Source organism: Furipterus horrens, unplaced genomic scaffold (assembly GCF_987537825.1).
Source record: "Furipterus horrens unplaced genomic scaffold, mFurHor1.1.pri manual_scaffold_2, whole genome shotgun sequence".
Classification (NCBI taxonomy): domain Eukaryota; kingdom Metazoa; phylum Chordata; class Mammalia; order Chiroptera; family Furipteridae; genus Furipterus; species Furipterus horrens.
The window spans coordinates 81,308,185-81,322,286 of NW_028327172.1; the positions used below are offsets into that span (position 1 = coordinate 81,308,185).

Consider the following 14,102-nt stretch of genomic DNA (forward strand, 5'->3'; position numbering starts at 1 on the left):
CTGGGTAACCAGACCAGTGTGTGAGGTCAGAACCCCCCACCCTCAGGCAGGACGCAGCAGAAGGAAGTTGTGCTGAGCAAGCGCAAGGCTAAAGAGTGTGATTGGCTAAGAGAAAAACCCTCCTACTCTCTTCCCCGGGAAGACCTGTCAGTCTAGCCTGAGAAAAGATGGGATTGGTTGGGGGCGGGGGGGGAGGCGGACCCTTTCAAAATGCGGGAATGTTGGAACTCCTGGCCCAGCCCACAGGGGTAGCTTTTATATAAACTGAGCGAAGGGATAGACATGTTTTTTCTTGGACCCATCACAGGGACATGCGGGCTGCGGTTTGCGAGACCTGCCAGCCCTGGAAGCTGCGTGGCCAATGGTAGCTCTGAAGAGGAGGGAGCCTGAGGCCCAACAGTGGTGGGGAGAGAAGCTGAACTGCTTGGAGGATGGCAAAGCGGCTGCCTGCAATTCCTGAAGGACTGTATTTTGAATGGGAGAAATAACTGGGCGCAGCCTCGGACTGGTCTGGCAGAGAGTGATAGGGTTTTCCTCTGGGTTTACTGGAGGGGGATGTCGATTCAACACGGGAGGAGACAGATACCGTGTCACTCCCGAGTTGGACTGCATAGCCATCTTCGGCGGTGCAGATAGACTCTTAAGAAGCTACACCATCGTCTCTTGAGATGGACGGCTGCCGACGACTGGAGGGGATGGGCTTTGAGACAGGAGCCTGCCATCCCCCCAAGTTGTGCAGCTTTTAAATGAAAAACCTCTTTCCTCTTTCACCAAACATCTGCCTCCGCAATTTGCCTGTGGCTAGTGGCAGGCAGCTGAACCCCACTTTCGTTAGGTAACACTATTAGCTGAAGAAAATCCATTGTCACAGTCTGAGGAATCTCCAAATCTTCAAGAAAACCAGCCCTGTAATGCACTGATAAAAGGAATAGTCATAAAAAGTTGTTAGGAGTCAAGCCAAGTTTGGGTTTTGGAGCCGTTTCATTTCTATGACATGGCAATTTCTACGTGGAAAACCACATAAAGTTCTGACTCTCCTGGTTTTCAGGTTAAATTTTGTGTCTTTTGGAATTCTTGGAATGATGTACAAACGAGCAAGTTGGTCACTTATTTGAAGTTCAATGTAACCATTGTTACAAACATAATATTTGCTATCAAAACCAGTTTTTTAAAAGACTACTCCTGAAGTACAATCATGAGGATGCTGCTTCTTTATTTACTTTTTCTTTTTGAAATTGCCCAGCCTGATTTGGCTAGGTACCCTTGAACCAGCAGTACATTTTCAAGTGTCTCATCAAGAATAATTGCACCATATGTTGATACTACCATTTTATATTACTTCCGATCATCCAAAACTTTTTCCACACCTTCACCTTGAGGCAGCAAAAATAGAAAATGACTGACAACTTTAGCAAAGTCTCATCCCACACTGAAGTAATCCTAGTGTGTTCTGCATGTAGAAATCCAAGCAAAACCAATGGACAAGTTCAATCTGAAAACACAATAAAAAGAGTATTGTGTGTTGGGAATATACAAAATAAATCAGCTTCAAGGATTGTCCAGGATCCTGCCAGAGACTGAGGGTATCGCATGGAAACTCTGGCTCACCAGAGAGCAACAGCAGCTTACCTTACCCTTTTTGTCCTAAGCACATCAAGTTTGTATTAGCTCTTCCACTTCTGCCAAAATTGCTTCCTCTGCACCTTAGCGTGAAGCACCTCCTTGAGAATTTCTTGATGGTTAGAAGGAAGAGAACAATCCTTAATGACCAGAGCCACCCATGTGGGGGATCCCATGGCAGAACCAGACTTCACAGGGCCCCTCCAGCAGGGTAAGCCTAGGCCTTCTGACTCCCAGCCCAGCTCCCTGTCCAGACCACTCAGGGTTGCTCAATATGATTCAATAGTACAGTCAGGGGTACAAGGATCAGGAGCCAGAGAGATCTAAGAGAGTGGAAGTAGAGGGCAGGAGGGTAGATAGTATAGACATTGATGATCCCTGGAACTCAAGTGCCTGGATGAAGCCATGTCCTTCAGGATGAGAATATAGAAGGGACTGGGGATGAGTTACAAAGAGGAGCTTATGGATAAGAAAGAGAACATAAAAAAGAGATGAAAGAGGAAATCAATTATAAACACTTTCTTGCTCTCTTCGACTGGGTCTTCCTCATCTCCAGCATAGTATTTTAGTGGACAAACAAGAGCAGCAATGATGTTGGGGTGGCCATGGGAAAGAAGAGGGAAGAGTTGGCTGGCTGGCTGACTGGCTGGCTGGCTGGCTTGCTGGACAGATAGATGGGGATGAGGATGTAGATGGATGAGTCGGGGCACTGGTGGCTGAGTGGGCAAGTGGATAGATGAATGGATGAGTGAATGGATAGGTAGATAGAGGAATGGAGAGAATGAGTGGATTAGAATATGGTTAGATGGATGAGTATATGGACAAATGGGTGTAGTATAGTTGACTTACGGGTAGATTAAAAAAAAGAGTTATTACAATATTAACTTTGCATGGTGATAGTGGTTACTAGACTTATTATGATCTCATTATAAGGTATATAAATGTCAAATCACTAGATCGTGTGGCAGAAATTAATATAATACTGAATGATAACTATAATAAAAACTTTTTTAAGGATAGATGAACTAATAAGTAAGCAAATAAATGGGTGGATGGGTGAGTGAATAGATGGGTGGGTAGACAGGAAGGTAGATTAGGAAGTTAGTACTGGGATGGAAGGTTAGCTCAGAGCCCCTTGAGCAACACACTTTCTTCTCGCTGTCTACAGCCACCATCACCATTGTAGGCCTGTTGGTTTTCCCTGCCCATGATCAGGTAGCCCTGTATGACCAAAGTCCAGGGGAGGACCATCCTCTACTCCAGCAACACTGAGGAAATCATCCTTATTCCAGAAATGAGCAAGTAAAATTTTCCCAGAAGGAGCAAAAAGAGCCCATATTACATCTATATGAAATCACCACATATCCAAGTTCAAATCCCACCTCTGCTGCTTCCTTACTGTGTGAACTCAGGCAAAACACTTCACTTCTCTGAACCTCAGTATATTCTTCTGTAAAATGGGGGAAGGAGGTAAAATATTGCCTATGTCATCCAGTTGATATGATGGGAACTCAGGGAAACTGAGGTCAGAACCAAAAAATCATCCCCATCTGGGGACTCCTCTTGTGCATGGACCTTGGGGTACTTGGTACACTGTTTACAAAATGGACTCAATGATTTCTCTGCCTATATCTGCATCCTTTTTCTTTTTTTTTTTTTTTTTTTAAGTATATTTTATTGATTATATTGTTACAATAGTTCCAATTTTTTTTCCCCTTTGCTCCCCTCCGCCCAGCACCCCCCTTCCCCAACAATCCCCTCTCCAAGTCCATGCCCATGGGTCGTACATACAAGCTCTCCCGCCTCACCCTTTCATATATTCTTCTTCTTCTTTTTTTAAAATTGATTAATTAATTAGTTAAATATTTTAACAATAAAAAATAACAATTCCTCCCTCTCAGACTTAAGACCCTTTACAATCTTATAAAGGACAATGGATGAAGGTCTCGAGCTCCTCTAGCTGCTTCAAGCTGGACATGGTCGTCGTCCTACCTACCCGTGGGTCAAGAAATCCCTAATAAGAGTGGGGATGTGGAGGGGAGGGTGGCCTTCCCACAAGGGGAAGGATCGTGCAGACTCCAGGTTGGTTGGCTGTCTCTGGACAACGGCATGCTTGGTTTGACAGGCTGGCATCCTTGTTGTATTCTGGGGGCAACAGGGTTAAAGGACATCATTTAATCCGTAACCACTAGATGACAAAAGACAGGTATTAATTTTTCAATGTCCCACATTAGGGAAAAGAAGGGCTTCTTTGGAGGAAGGTGTGCCAGGTACATCTCACCTGTCCAAAACCCTTTTGCCCATTATGCTTATTTTGGACTGAGGGAAATATTTTAGGTTTCCCCCATCTCAGGCCTCTGGGCTTTTTCTGTCCAAGCCATTAGGATAGAAAAGAGAAACCAGTTTTAAAGTGAAGCCCACAGACCACCCCGTTCTTCACCAACCCAGCCACTTAGTTCAGCCAAACCATTGAGTCTCAGGAGGCAGCAATGCAGACAGGATTAAGTGAGGCCTATGCATACAGATAATCACTCAGGTAATGAGATTGTAGGCTTATGCCCTTTGAAAACAGAAAACACATGTTAATTTATGTAACATAACCCACATACAAGTCTCTAAATCTGTAGGACTGTCTTATCGGAAGGAAAATCCTTGTCCTTCTAATATTCACTGAACTTGCATTTCTATTCTTTATATTTTTATTCCCCCCCCACTAAAAAATTTTCTGTTTGTTTGTTTTTCCACTACAGTTGTCTCACTTTTTTTCCCCCTCTTGCTTCCCTGCACCCTGCCCCCCCCCCACAGTCAGTCCCCACCCAGTTGTCCATGTCCATGGGTCATTCATACATGTTCTTTGACTAGACCCTTCCCCTTCTTACCCCTTCTCTCCCTCCCATCTCCCCCTTTGTTACTGTTAGTTTATTCCTTGTTTACATACCTCTGGTTCAATTTTGCTCATTTGTTTGTGTTGTTCATTAGTTTCCTGTAACAGGTGACAGCATAAGGTAATTTTCTTTTGTTGCCTGGCTTATTTCGCTAAGCATAATTCTCTCTAGTTCCAATCATGTTGTTGCAAATGGTAGAAGTTCCTTCTTTCTTTCAGTACTTATTCATTGTCATTTTCCCCCTTTGTACTCGTGTTCCTCTCTGTCTCTCTGTTTCTTCATCTTCTTAAAGCAGACCCTTTAGCATCTCTTGCAATGCTGGTTTGGTGGAGATGTATTCTTTTAGCCTTCTTTTGTCTTGGAAACTCCTTATTTCACCTTCCATTTTGAATGAAAGCCTTGCTGGGTAGAGTATTCTTGGTTGTAGGCCTTTGTTTTTCATTGCTTGGAATATTTTTTGCCATTCCCTTCTGGCTTGTAGTGTTTCTGCTGAGAAATCTGATGATAGCCTTATTGGAGCTCCCTTGTATGTTATTAGTTGTTTCTCTCTTGCTGCTTTTAGGATTCTCTCTTTGTCTTTGAATGTTGGCATTTTAATTATGATGTGTCTTGAAGTGGGCCTGTTGGGGTTCATCTTCATTGGGACCCTCTGTGCTTCCTGGACTTGCGTGACTCTTTCTCTCGTCATGTTAGGAAAGTTTTCTGTCATTAGTTTTTCAAAGAGGTTTTCTATCCCTTGCTCTTCTTCTTCTCCTTCTGGAATTCCTATGATACGGATATTATTACGTTTCATGTTGTCCTGCAGCTGTCTTAGAACCTCTTCAGTCTTGTTCAGTCTTTTTTCATTTTGTTGCATTGTCTGGGAGTTTTTGTGTAGGTTGTCCTCCAGCTCGCTGATCCGATCTTCTGCTTCCTCTAGCCTGCTTTTAATTCCTTCTACTGTGTTCTTCAATTCAGAGATCGTATTTTTCATTTCCTCCTGGCTCTTATTGATAGCTTCTATGTCCTTTTTCATGCTCACGTAATTTTCTGTGAGTTCCTTGTAGTTTTTCTGGAGTTCTTTGAAGTTTCCGCTGAGCTCATTCAGCTTCTCCATAATCCATGTTTTGAATTCCATATCTGATAGTTCGCTCCCCTCTATTTCATTTAGCACTCTTTCTGGGGATTCTACCTTTCCTTTTGATGGGAGGTTGTTTCTCTGTCTCCCCATTTTTTTGACTCCTATTGTTTGTTGGTGCTTCTTGGAATGATCTGCACTTCCTGAATCTGCCTCTGGTGGCGTCAGATCATGTACCAGTCTGGCCCTAGGCAGCCTGTTGGAGACTTCCAGGGATCTACTGCTGTTGTCTGTCTTCTTTGATTGTTAATCTATTCAATCTGTGATTATCTGTCAGGCTTAAGGACTGTGGGTGTGGCAGCTTAATTCCTGTAGGCAGGGCTTTTGCTTCCCCTCAGGCTGACGCCACTTGGAGGGGAATGGTCTACCCGCAGTACTGGGGATGAGTCAGCACTGGGACCCAGTCAGCTGCTCCTCCAGTTCTCCCCTCAAAGCCACCGTGCCAAATTCTCCCCAAGTGTCTCCAGTCCTCTCTGCCTTCCCTCTGCTTGAGCCCAGGGTAAGTGGTGGCCAAAATATTTTCGTATGTGATCCACTTAAGAGCTCTTTTTCTCCTGCTGTTTCTCTCCGGCTAGCAAGAAAGCCTGTGGCTTTTCGCTTTTCACAGCTGATACTATTTTACTTTCCACTCTGTCGCTGTAGGCTGGGAAGCCCAGCTGGGGGTTTAGACCCTGCCCTTCTCAGGGGGAATCCCCGGCTGCTGAGCTGTTTCTCAGCCCCTTCAGCTGCCACCCGTGGGAGCCCAGCCAGCCCTTCCACGTCTCCGCACTCCCTACCGGTCACGTTGTGATGTAGCGGCCTTTTCTGTCTCTCCGTGGTTATAAGACTTCTCTCCAACTGGTGTTCGGTTCGTTATTCCAGATGATTTCTCCAAAATTACATTGTAAATCCAGACTAGTTCTAGGAGGAAGTTAGTGTAGCTTCCACTTACTCCTCCGCCATCTTGTTTCTCCTGCATCCTTTTTCAATGTCACTTTTCAAAGCCTCCCATTAAGTGGTGGCATCTACTTCCCCATTTTCTGAATCTGAGCTCAGCCATGTGACTTATTCTGATCAAGAGACAGGTAGAAATGACTTAATGCCAATTCCAAGCTTAGATCTCAAGAGGCCTTGCACACTCTGCTTGCTCTTTTGTAAACTGGCATCATGGCCATGTAAACAAGCCTGAGCTAGCCTGCTGGAGGACAAGAGACACATGGCCCAGTCTCCCCCCTGCCCTAGTCAACAGCCAGTCAAATGTGTCAGTGTGTTTTCATGTCTCCTCCCATCTCCAAAATCCTACCTGCCATTCTTGGGAAGAGCAGTCCTCGCTGACTCTGTTTCCCCCAATTCAGAATAGAGTATTGGCAGGACAGGTGGACAGGTAAACTCCTAATTTAGGATGTCTATGAATTAGCAACCCTTTGTGTGAAGACATGGAGGGGACCATTACCAGACCTACTGCAACCCTTGTGCCAGTTCACCAGCAAATGTTAGCCAAGGAAAACACACACACATACATCTACTCTGGCTGACTGTGTCTTCCTCTTCTTCCTTCATCCTGAGTGAGCAAGGGCACTTGGAGGGAAAACGCCTCCCTGACCACATGACTTTACCAACACACATATTCTGAGCTTCCAGAGCACCAGATCCAATGCATGGAAGGAGAGACAAAGTCTTCCCTAGGGGGAAAGGAAGGGGTTGTAGACTGCTTTACCCAGGGGACTCTGGGCCAGACCCAGAAGAGCCTTGCACTGTCTCACACCTGCAGATACTTCTTGGATTCCGCTGCCCTGCAGGAAGACGCCTTTCTTGAAAAAAAGAAAAGTCTCTTCTACAGTAAAGTGAAGAAGAAAAATAAGAGAATACAACAAATGTAATCCTAAACGTCAAGGGAAGTTGTGTGCAGGACTCCCATGTGCCTTTTCTAAATGGAGGAAGCCCCAGGACACAGGTGGCTTAGGGAGAAAGAGGATGGATTGGGAGGTACATTGGTAGCCTCTCCTTTAAGCCAGTGGATCTCAAATGGGGACATATGGCAATATCTGGGGACATTCTGGGTTATAACAACTTGGGTCGGGAGGAGGGTGCTACTGGAATCTAGCAGATAGAGGCCCAGGATGATGCTCAACATCCTACAATACACAGGACTCTCACCAAAAAAAAAGAATAACCAAGCCCAAATGCCAATAATGTGGAGGTGCAGAAACCCATGACCAATCTTCCAGCCATGTTCTGAAACATCTCCAAAGGTCCCTTTCAGAATATTAAGGGAGCCCCATAGACCTCTCCTACACCAATTTACAAAACATTCCCTCCCCGAGTCTCTTCTGACAAGACAGTTTGGGGGACAGGGAAAGAGAAGAAGAGAGAGGACACCATTCTGGAGACCTCAAACAAAGAAGTTCCTTCTGTCCACCAACAACTCCCACAAGGGAAAAATCCCAGAATGGGCAATCCTTGGTCAAACAGAAAAATGTAAGGCTAACCCAAGGGGCAACCCCTCAACCCCACCTGCCTGGCCACCAAAGTCAGAGCAGTTTCTCTTTGCAGAGAAGTCCATGCTCATGAACAGACACCAGGACCTCACTCCTGGGGTGGCCAGGAGGAAAAGTGGTCACGACAGACAGGTGGCAACTCGGTTGACACTGCCTGGGTGAGGTGCCTCTCACCTGTTCTCAGGGTCTGCACCTTGTACACAGACCCCGGGCCAGCTTCAGGACATGCTTGGTGTTGTGTCACTCAGCCATTGCTGAAAGAGCAGAAGGCAACATCCCATGATCCCCTTTCTGTGTCCATCTTCAGGACACACTTTCAGCCCATGGAGAGGTTACTTGGGCATCCCCATCATTGTCAGCTGACATCATCCCCAGAGCAGTTCTGGGAGCAGAGATCTTGGGAAAGGCCAGTACCTCTGGAGCTGTTTCTTCATCTGTAAAATGTGGATTATAACAGAACCTACTTTACTGTGAGATCAAATGAGATGATGTCAGTTCGATGTGTACTTAAAAATGTTAAGTCTTCCCACCCCCTCCCTACAAATAGAATGACTGCGAACTTTTGAAGAAAGCGATGCCAGGCACATAGCAGATGCTTTAAAATATGAAAAGAAAGAAGCAACAGAAGGGGAGGAAAGGACAGAAAGCAAAAATAATAATTTTATCAAAAGCCACACAAAATGATCATGACTTTAAAAGAGAATAATCCTAAAACCTTAGACATATATCATAAAGAAATCATTTAGTAGAGGAAAAAGGTAGTAAGACCATGGTTTCCAAACTGGGTGCCAAGGTACCTCAGAGTGCCACTGTGAACTCAGAAAGAGGTTGACAGAAACACAGCAATACCCCACATCCACTGACCACTAGCATGAGTGAGTTCACAAACTATATTACATTTCTATCAATGACTTTATAACTTCATGTGGCTAGGTTTTCAGCAAGCAGTTGCTGTGATAAAAAGCAAGGATCAAGTGAAAATTGCTGTGGCACAGGAAATGAAGGTGGTGGTGTCCAACCTGAGTCCAAGCTTTGAGAAGCTGTGCAAAGCACAACAGGTGCACACATCTCATTCATAATTGTACTTTTAAGAATGAAACAAAAATGTAATTTTCTTCTGACTTGTGTATATTATTTTTTTCAAACAGCTGCTAAGTTGTTAGGATATAAATACTTATTAAGTGTTTTGAAGCTAATTACTTGCTAACTGGCAATTTTGGCCTGAGGTGCAGTGAACAGAGAGAGTTTGAGAACCTCTACACTAAGACAGGAATTGCTTTGGGTTCTTGATCACACCCTCAAATTGAAGACAGCCTAGATGCCCAACTATAGGGAATGGTTCTGTAAGTTTTAGACGGTGACTTGAAGTATATTCTATTCTTAAAAAGTGATTATATAGAAGACAATTTTAAACTATTAAATGGAAAAGAAACTAGATACAACTGGATCCTCTGATGGTGATAACATAAAAACATACGTGACTGTGGGAAAGTCTAAATCGGAAAAATAATTTAATGAACCTATTAAATACAATGTGTTTTCCTGGGTTGGGTCCTAGAGCAGAAAAAGGACATGGAGTAAAAACTAGGTGAGATCAAATAAAGCCTATAGTTTAGTTACTAGTAATGTATCAATGTTAATTTCTTTGTTGCAAAGAATGTACTAGGATCAGCTACCATATTAACATTGGGGTAGCCAGGTGAAGAGTATCAGGGTGACTGTATTATCTTTGCAACTTTTCTATATATCTATAATTATTTTAAAATAAAGAAAGCTATTTTTAAAATAATAATGTTTCCAGGGGAAGGTTACAGATGGCCTTTTCTTCTTTTGTTTTTCTCAAAACCTTCTTTAGTTGGAAAAAAAAAAAGCCCAATATAATATTAACAACAGCTTCCAGTTATGAGGTCCCTCATATTGGCCAGATATCATGTGATGGGCTTTATTCGTATAAGTATCGTCACATCTCTGTGACTGAGGTGTTAGCACCATTTTTATCTCCCAGGAATCTGAAGCCCAGAGACATGAAATCACTTTCCCAAGGTCCCCCAATTACTGAGTGACAGACCTGGGATCAGAATCGATATCTTATCTGATTTCTAGGGCTGTGCCTTTTTCATGCCACTTTAACTGCCTTCCTTTGCTTCCTTTTTCTACATCCATCAATCCTCTGAAGCAGACACTATTACCCCATTTCACAGATGAGAAAGTGAATGTTTAGAGAAAGGGGAAGTGACTTGTCCATTAGGCACACTGGTTAGTGGCAGAGCCAGGGTTTGCCCCAGGCTTGATTTCAACACCCATGCTTCTTCTGCCAGATTCCTGAGGAAAACATGTCTTCAGCATTATAAGATGTCAAATCATCCATTTAGAAATAGATGAGCCAGGTAGCTCATCTATTTCTAAAGCCCTGGCCAGGTAGCTCAGTTGGTTAGAGCACCATCCTGATATACCAAGGTTGTGGCTTTGATCCCCAGTCAGAGCACATACAAGAATCAACCAATGAATGCACAAATAAGTAGAACAAATCAATGTCTCTGTCTCTGTGTCTCTGTGTCTCTCTCTCTCAACAATAACTAAAAAAAGTAGCTCTAAAAAAAGACATAAATATAAGAAGTGGACAGAAAAACCTTCTCTATCCCCCTTGCGGTATGTCAATCTCAGTAAACCTCCATCCCTCCCGAGGCCCCAGTGAGGGGCCCTCTAGAAGCCCACACCTGTCAGATGAGACCCTGGTCATGCGGGTACCATTAAAGATTTTGATGATGTATGTGAAACCCATTCTTTTCTCCAAGATGATGTCATGATAGACCTCCACCAGAACCAGTGTGATGAATTGTATGTAGTGGGCAGACGAGACGTGTTTGGCTGCCCAGATGGAGAAGACATCATCATAGATGAGTTCTTCCAAGACACCAACATGCACATGCATGGGAAGAGAACCAGCCATAGATCTCATGGTGCTGCCCGCCCTCTGGGGAAAACTCAGGCCAGCTGTGTTCTGAGCCTCTGTCCTACTGCCACAGACAGAGCTCAGGCCAGGAGCCAGGAGACCTGGACTCTGTCATTTCACCATCAGAAACCTCAGTTTTTCCCATCTGTAGAATAGGCTAAGCAAATGAGGTGGATTGTAAGTTTCCAGCTCTGACGTTCTGCAAGTGGAGGAACCGAGTATGTGCATGTTTGATAGACACTAACCTGTCCCTGCTCTGTCCCTTGCCCACTGTCCCCCTCTCTCCTTGTACCCTTCATCTCCTTTAGCACCCATGGGGAATATCTCCCCTTCCCCCTGCACAAAGGGCTAGCTGCTGCCTCTAGGTCTAGTGAAGAGATAGAATAGAGCAAAGGTTTAGAGCAAGGCTTTCTGTGTCCAATAAAGTCAGTCTGAATCCTAACTTCATCACCTACTAGCAAGGTGACCTTGGACTAGTTACTCTCTACTCATCTCTAAGTGGGATGATGCTTACAACAGAAAAAGACTAATGAGGTAATGCATAGAAATGGCTCAGTACAGTGCCTGGTACTTAATTAACACCTCCATATCTATTAGATATTATCCTTAGCATCAGCACAAATGTGCTCAATAACAAAGTACTGTGATATACATTATTTCTAAGTCACATATGAAACATGCTCCATGGGCTTCAGAGTTCCTTGTCTCTGATAAGCAGCCTAATAGAATGGAAGGGAACTGGCCTTAACAAGTAGAAAGAGTGGGGCTCAGATCCCGGCCCTATTCCTCCTTGCTCTGAATTCAGTTTTTCTCAGCCTTAGTGTTCTCACCTGTATGGGGTGACTATAACAATACCTACTACACTAGGGAAAATAAATAAATAAATAAATAAATAAATAAATAAATAAATAAATAAATATATATATATATATATATATATATATATATACACACACACACATACACACACATATCTCAAAATATAAAACAAAAATAATTAGATATTTAAGAACTTGATACAAATACAGTGGAATACTTTAACACATCATAATTTCAGTTAGGATTCACTCAGCTGAAAACAGCATTCAACTTAATTAACAGTGGCTTAGACTAGTGATTTTCAAACATTGTGCCATGGCAGGCACACTGATGTGTTACAAGAATTTTTAAAACGTGCAATACCTAACTATTTAGTCAAGGGCACCAATCTCTTCCCCCTTACATTGTCAAATTTAAAAAATGACAAAAAACCAACACAACAACAGCTGTCCGGGGTGGATGAATCAAAAGTATTCTTTTTTTTTTTTTTGTCAGATTGGCAAAAAACATATTTTCTGGTGTGCTGCAGAATTTTAGTAATTAGTTTATGTGTGCCATAAGATGAGAAACGTTGAAAATCACTGGCTTAGATTATTAGGTTCTTTTTTTTATATAACAAGAAGTCTAGAGGTAGGCGATTGCTGGGGTTGTTTAGACCCTCACCAGGATCTTTCTGTCTCCACGTGTCATCTTAACATATAGCTTCTTATCGATGTGATAAGGGGGAAGGGAGGACAGTGCCCAACGCGTTAGTTTAACTCATCTAGAAGGCGAAACCATTTCTGGAAGCCCTCTTGTAGGCCCATTTCCAGAACTGTGTCACAAGGCCACCTAGCAGGAAGGGAGGCCAAAGAAGTGACTATTAAATCACCTAGCCTCTAATGTGGAAGGCACACAAGGCAGAGAAAACTGGGAATGAGTATGGCTTAGCTAATCAGTAGTCTCTCAGTGTCTATCACAAAATCTTTCAACATTTAAAAATCTAGAAGAAAAAAATTAAGGACAGAATAACTTAAAAATACAGTTAATAGATATGATGTATTAGATATTTGTAAAATTCTCAAAAAGATAATTATTTTCTAAGAGCACATGCACACATACAAAAATTTTTAATTATATTTTATTGACCATACTATTATAGTTGCCCTGATTTTTCCCCCTTTGCCCCCCTCCACCTAGCATCCCCCACTCCCTCAGGCAATCCCCACATCATTGTTCATGTCCATGGGTCATGCGTGTAAGTTCTTTGGCTACTTCATTTCCTCTATGGTACTTTACATCCCCATGGCTATTCTGTAACTACCTATTTGTACTTCTTAATCCCCTCACCTCTTCAGTCATTCACCCACCCCTCTCCCATCTGGAAACCATCAAACACTCTCCATTCCCGTAATTTTGTCTCTTGCTCTTGTTGTTTGCTTAGTTTGCTTTTTAGATTCAATTGTTGATAGATATGTATTTTTTGCCATTTCACTGTTCATAGATTTGATCTTCTTTTTCTTAAATAAGTCCTTTTAACATTTTATATAATAATGGTTTGGTGATGATGAACTACGTTAGTTTTTTTCTTGGCTGGGAAGTTCTTTATCTGCCCTTCCATTTTAAATGATAGCTTTGCTTGGTAGAGCAATCTTGGCTGTAGATCTCTGCTTTTCATGACTTTGAATATTTCTTGCCAATCCCTTCTACACTGCAAAATTTCTTTTGAGAAATCAGTTGACAGTCTTATGGGAACTCCCCTGTTGGTAACTAACTGCTTTTCTCTTGCTGCTTTTAAGATTCTCTCTTTATCTTGAAACTTTGGCATTGTAATTATGATGCGTCTTGGAGTGGGCCTCTTTGGGTCTAACTTGTTTGGGACTCTCTGTGCTTCCTGAACTTACTTGTCTATTTCCTTTACCAAATCAGGGAAGTTTTCTTTCATTATATTTTCAAATAAATTACTAATTTCTTGCTCTTTCTTTTCTCCCTCTGGCACCCCTATGATGCAAATGTTGGACCTCTTAAAGTTGTCCCCAAGGCTACTTATACTATCCTCAATTTTTTTTATTCTCTTTTCTTCTTGTTGTTGTGATTCGTTGTTTTTTGCTTCCTTATGCTCCAAAACATTGATTTGATTCTTGGCTTCATCACTCTACTGTTGTTTCCCTGTAAGTTGTTTTTTATTTCAATTATTGTATCTTTTGTTTCTGGTTGTATCTTTTTAATGCTGCTGAGGTTCTCACTAAGTT

General features: G+C 42.7%; 1 pseudogene; it reads right to left on the reverse strand.

Moving 5' to 3' along the window:
• Positions 1–831: 831 nt before the first annotated feature.
• LOC150018907 (m7GpppN-mRNA hydrolase pseudogene) lies at positions 832–2,871 on the reverse strand (annotated as a pseudogene).
• Between the last annotated feature and the right edge of the window lie 11,231 nt (positions 2,872–14,102).